At 39.0% G+C, this 5,929-nt stretch overlaps 1 long non-coding RNA gene across 1 annotated transcript in view; it reads right to left on the reverse strand.

Annotated features, from left to right (window-relative positions):
* Positions 1 to 1,597: 1,597 nt before the first annotated feature.
* Positions 1,598 to 5,929, reverse strand: part of LOC116082733 — a 15,580-nt gene continuing 11,248 nt past the window's right edge. Inside the window, exon 2 of the long non-coding RNA XR_004115404.1 lies at positions 1,598 to 1,883. This is a non-coding gene — a long non-coding RNA (uncharacterized LOC116082733). The remainder of the gene's footprint in view (positions 1,884 to 5,929) is intronic.

The raw sequence follows: 5,929 nt of genomic DNA on the forward strand, positions 1-5,929 counted from the left end.
GTGGGCTATTGGGAAATGTCAGAATATGGAGCCCAGTGTGAAGTCTTTTGGTGACTTGGGCATGTCCATGGAAAAGACTGTGTGGTCCTGACCTTTTTCTCTTTGCTTTCTGGTCATGAAGTCAACCTCATGGTCTCTGCCAAGATCATCTGATACTATGAGACAATGCTCATCAGTTCAAAACTTTGAATTAAATAAGTCTTTAACCTCTGTAATCTAATTAATCTCAGTGTTTTGTTATAGTGACAGAAAGGTTATTAACACAGGAATCTACCCATAAAAAAGAAAACCATTCTTCTACTAGGATCTTACATATAAGCTCTTTGTTTTGCCACCTATTTTATCAATTCAGTGTTTGACTTCAACAAAACTCTGAAATAGAGAATTATAATGAAAATGAAAAGAGGGCAGGAACCCCTTTGCATAGTTGCTTGGAATGTGTGACAGCAGACATAGGAGAAGGTACTCTGAGCTCTACAGGCAAAGGTAGCATTGTTCAGAATAAGAGCTCAGAACAAAACTACCAGGGCTCTGAGACCATGCACTCGGGCAGTTTTGGGGTACTATACCAGGGTCCCTGAGTTGAAAGCTTGAGCTTTCTTAGTTATTCTGGGGATTACTAGGTATCTTTAAGTGAATTATTTTTTCTCTTAAATCTTTAGAAAGTGGTTTCTGATTATTGAATTTAGTACTGAATCTGATACATAGCCTTTCCTTTCTGAGTATTCACCATGTATCAGACACTATTAGCTACTAAAGATATGGCTACATACAGTTTGTACTCTGGAGGGGAAGATAGAGTAATAGAAAGCATACATTAGCAATGGGTTCTGTTGACGTTTGTATGTTTTTGGTTTTTCAAAGTCCATAACATTACCTTTTCTTGATACCATAGCTTAAGTGTTTAAACTGTAAATAAAGAGGGAAAATTATATTTATAAATAGGAATAGGGTAAATTTTACCACAATAATATTTTCTCCTTTATATTCATCCACAGTTTGTACATCCTCTGTAGCTGGCATGCATTTCTTTTAAAACATCTTTTCCTCTAGACAGTGTGCACTTTTATTTTCCAGCTGAAACCATTGAAGGCCCAATGACTGTTAGCTAATGCAATAAAAAATACTTTCCACTAGCCTATATCATTATAATAGTAGTTGGAAACTGTTGGTAGTTTATGAAATCTTATGCTAAATTTATTAACGTGTCTTTATATGATTTAGAGGTTATATTTTATTTTTCTGTTAGTATGATAAGGCAGATCAGACCATGTTAATGTCATTTTTATTGGATATTAGAATGAGTAACTCTGAGGCAAACTACTCTTAAAAGTTTGCAATTAAATTAGATCATTTTTAGACTGACTAAATGTCTAAGCTCTGGCACCTGCCTAGTTATATAAAATTCTATTCCCTTATGTTTGTGGATGAAAAATCATATCCACAGAAATCCATGACATTTCCCAACTTCCCTCCCCATACAGTCTATTCGTCATGCTGTGTTTATCTGAGTCATCTAATGGTCCCTTATGTTCAGACTTCTGTATCCCACCAAGCTTGCCTTTTGTGGTGCTATTAAACGTGTGCCAAACTTTACTGTGGTTTTGCATAATTAGTTGAGAGCCAAGTTTAATATCAAAATGGGGGGCTCTTCATCTGCCATTTTTCCCAAACCATTGGGGATTGTCCTGGCAGGCCATTCCATCCTTCGGAGGTTTTATTTCTTTCGATTTTGCTCACAAATCTCTGTTGCTGGAGTCTTTTCTCTTTCCAAAGTTTTTTTCTTCCCCATTTGTTTGTAGATTGTTTGATCAAAGATGCTTTGATGTTACTAGTGGTCTTCACTGGAGATTTCCCTAAATTATGAAGTTGGCCAGGTTCCTCTGAAAAAAAAAAAAAAAAGCAATCCCAACTTCTGTGAGGCTGAAGTTACCCTTGGAAGCCCTCACCAGTGTTCCATTGAAATTCCCTGTAGTTTGTGAGAGACTCTTGCACTTTACTTCTTTTCAAAACCCAACAGCTCAGGCAGGATGGAGGGCACATTGAATAGAAAGGGATATACTCAGTTCTAAGTCTTAGGACATGATCTTTTCCTTATTTTCCCATAACATCTCAAGCACAACTGCTCACCTCCGCTGCTGTTACTAACTTTTGGCTTTCTGTATCACTAGCTCAAATCCAGGTGGACAGTAGACTGAGCAAAGGCATGGGCCCAGTGTCTCTCTAGAGCCCAAGATCCTTTTTTAACATGCGTCTCCTCATGTGACAAGAATATTCATAACATAATCAAATATAATATTAATTCATGTTTACTCCTAAAACAATTTAACAATAATTTTATGCTAGGACAGTATTCAAAACCAATAAAACAGTTCATGAAGGGAATATCTGACTTACCAAATAATATGCCACCCACTTTGCAATATGCTGTTTTAAATTTGAAGCTCAAATAAAAGCTCCAAGTAGTCCTGGAATTGAAGTAGCTCAAGTTCTGCATTGGGAGTCATGCTGCTGCCGTTCTTTATTTAAAATCCGCTTTTAAGTTGCAGGGATATGTTATGCCATAGATCTTGAAGATAGGTGAGTGAGAATGGCATTTGAACAATCCAGGCCCACTGTGATCTCCTTTACAGAAGGAACATGTTCCCAGGTATAAAACACCTTGCCCTTTCCCTTCCTTTCCTACTTCTTGCTTGTCCTCCCCTTCCGTCCCTTCCCTCTTTCTCTTTCCTTTCTTTATCCTTTTCCATCTCCTGTTCCCCCCTTTCCCTCTTCTTTATCTCTTCCCTCTACTTTTATCTTCTTTCCAAGCCAGAGACTGGATTCAGTGTCTTAGCTCAAGCAGTCACCTTGCCTTAGCTTGATGAGCAGCTAGGGTTATGAGAATGTGCCACTAAAACTAGCTAAGATCCAACGTTATAACTGGGAGTTCTTTAAAGTAACTTCCATATAGGATAGTACATTAAAGGATAAGCCAAACATATGCTAGTTGCACAAAACATTTTAGAACTCAACAAAAAACACAGAAATTAATTAGAACCAGACAAACAAAAGACTTTGCCATAGAGCATTTTATTGCCCACCCTGTTTACAGCAGTCAGCACATAGTCAAAATAAAAGAGAAGACAGAGTAAATGCTTTCACTATTGCTTTTAGGTTCTCTAATAAGCTGTATACCACTTTGTAGGCTGCACCCTCAATTCACTTACCTACTGGGATGTAACCGAGCAGCTACTCAAGCCCCTATGTAATAAATAGACCTCTGTACTTGAATATCTCTTTTTCCAACTTAAGTTGCTCTGCAGCCTTTATAATTTATAATTATATGTTTGCTTGAATACTCATTTAAGGTCTGCCTAACTACATTGTTGTCATTGTGAATTAGTGGTCCTTGTGTCTGAGCACCCAATAGGGTACTTTACAATATACATGGTACAATTTTTTTTAAAGATTTATTTATTTTATGTGTATGACTACACTGTAGCTATCTTCAGACACACCAGAAGAGGGCATCCCTTACAGATGGCTGTGAGCCACCATGTGGTTGCTGGGAATCAAACTCAGAACCTCTGGAAGAGCAGTTAGTGCTCTTAACCACTGAGCCATCTCTCCAGCTCCCATGATACAATTTTTTAAGATTTTATTTTTAGCATATGTATGGTTCATGTTGAGGAGATAGATAGATAGATAGATAGATAGATAGATAGATAGATAGATAGATAGATAGATAGATAGATCAAGGAGAGAAATTTTGAACAAATAGATCCTGTTGCATTTGCTCAGGATGAGAAGACACATTATAGGAGTTGGTTCTTTCCTTTCACTGACAGATTTTCAGGTCAAACTCAGGTCATCAGGCACAGCACTAAACAAGTACCTTTCCATATACTGAGCCATCTCTCTGACCCCTCACTATTCTGAGTGAATGAATGGACAAATGAATGAAAGTGTTCAGTTAGCAGTAGTCATGGTGGTAAGATCAACTGTCATTTATACCAACATGGAGCTGAGAAGATGTCTTCCATGCATCAGCTTATTCATCCCAAATAAAAGCATGAGAGGTCAAAGTTCACGCAATACATGTCCAGGGATGAGAACTAAACTCCCCCTTCTTCCCCCTTTGCTGTTATACAGATAATAAAGCTGCCCAAGACTGCTTAGGGACTTAGAGACTTAGTCCTGAGACCATTAGAATAAAAAGTACATGTTTCAGATACTTAGCAAATTAGTGACTTGCTAAGAAAGACTCTTCAATCCAGGGAAATAGGAACAGGGCCGATAATAGCAATGGCTCATTTTGCTAAATGGGATGTAAGAAGTGCTTTTTGTTGGGGGTACAGATATAGTCTCCACAGCCCACAACTGTCCTCCATTTTCTTTTCATTTGCTTTTCTATTTTAATGGATTAGAAGATTCCTTCAACCAAAGTAGCTCATAGCCAAGTCCACAGTAGAAATCAGGATTATGGTACAATGTTGGAAGAAATGGAAAAGGCAACCGCAGCAACTGCTAGAAGATGCAGGGAGATGTGTTGCCCTGTTAGTTCTCCAAGTGGTACTTGGCCCTCTTAAACCTTCCTCTTAATCCACAAGATCCACCCCACCACATGTTCTCAGTCAGTGCTAAAGAGCAAGAGTGATGCAGTGATGGACTGACAAGAACACAGCCACACTCACAGCATCAGCTTGTCCCCAGTTCTATACAAACTTTTAAGAAACTATCATTTTCTTGTTGGGTAGTGTATTTCCTAAGCCTAACTAGAGTATTCAAAGGGATATGTACTGGACAGCAATAACCCATTCTCAACTATAGAGCCCTTAGCCGCATTTTCAATTTCAGAGAGCTTTGGTTTCATCAAACATAAAAGGAAACTTTCTTTTTCACAGCAGTCAGTTTGAGGCAGAATCTGACATTCTCCATTGCACTAAGACAGTGCAGACTGCCAGTCAGTCCTCATCTGAGATATCATTTCCTCAAGGACCTTAAGAACCTCTCTTCCTGGGTAGGGGGAAGGCTCTTAAAACTAAAGAGAAGTCAGCAAGACAATGACTGATTGGAGTGCTAGATGTCAAGATCAAGTCAAATGGGAAACTGTCACCAGTAGTCTGTTCAGAGGCCCCACCTTTCTATTAACCCTTGCTGGACTGGGTGAGGGGACTGAGTGGTGTAGAAATCCATAGTGTTACATATTCAGTCAGGAGAAAAAGGAAAAGGCTTTGCTACTCATAAGAACAACAACATTACAAACCAGTCTTATAGGGGAGCCTACCTTAGTCCACTTGTGCCTGTATAACAAAGTGCCACAGTCTGGATTAACTATAAAAAATAGAAGTTTGTTTCTTAACATTCTGAGACCAGGAAATCCAAGATGTTTTTCTTGGCACTAGGACTTGGTGAGAGCTTTCTTGGTATGTGATGGAAGGCCTGAACAGGGACAAAAAGCTCTGCCAACAGAGCTTCATATGGCAGGGGAGTCAAAGGGCAGGAGGAAAAAAAAACATACCCTGATACTTAGAGCAACAGTCCATTCATGAGAACAAAGCCATCAGAACTTCATCACTCTGCTTGTGTATGTGTGTATATGCGAGTGTATACATGTGGAGGTCAAACTCAGGTCTTGTTTCTTGGTCCTGTATTTATTTATTTATTTATTTATTTACTTACTTACTTATTTATTCATGAGACAGGGTCTCTCACTGGTACCTGAGTCTCACCTATTAGGCTAGACTAGATGACCAGGGAACTCTAGCTAGGCATTGCTCTGTATCTGCTTGCACAAGTTGAAAAAGACACGTCCAAGTTGTTCCAGACAACATTATGCAAAACTAGCAATCCCCAAGTCATTCTACCAACCAAATGGGGATGGATAGGTAGACCTGGCCAAATTCCTCCATGTATAGCCCAGATCAGTAGAACCCCCCCCCCCCCC

This window comes from Mastomys coucha, unplaced genomic scaffold, assembly GCF_008632895.1.
Source record: "Mastomys coucha isolate ucsf_1 unplaced genomic scaffold, UCSF_Mcou_1 pScaffold7, whole genome shotgun sequence".
NCBI classification, from domain to species: Eukaryota; Metazoa; Chordata; class Mammalia; order Rodentia; family Muridae; genus Mastomys; species Mastomys coucha.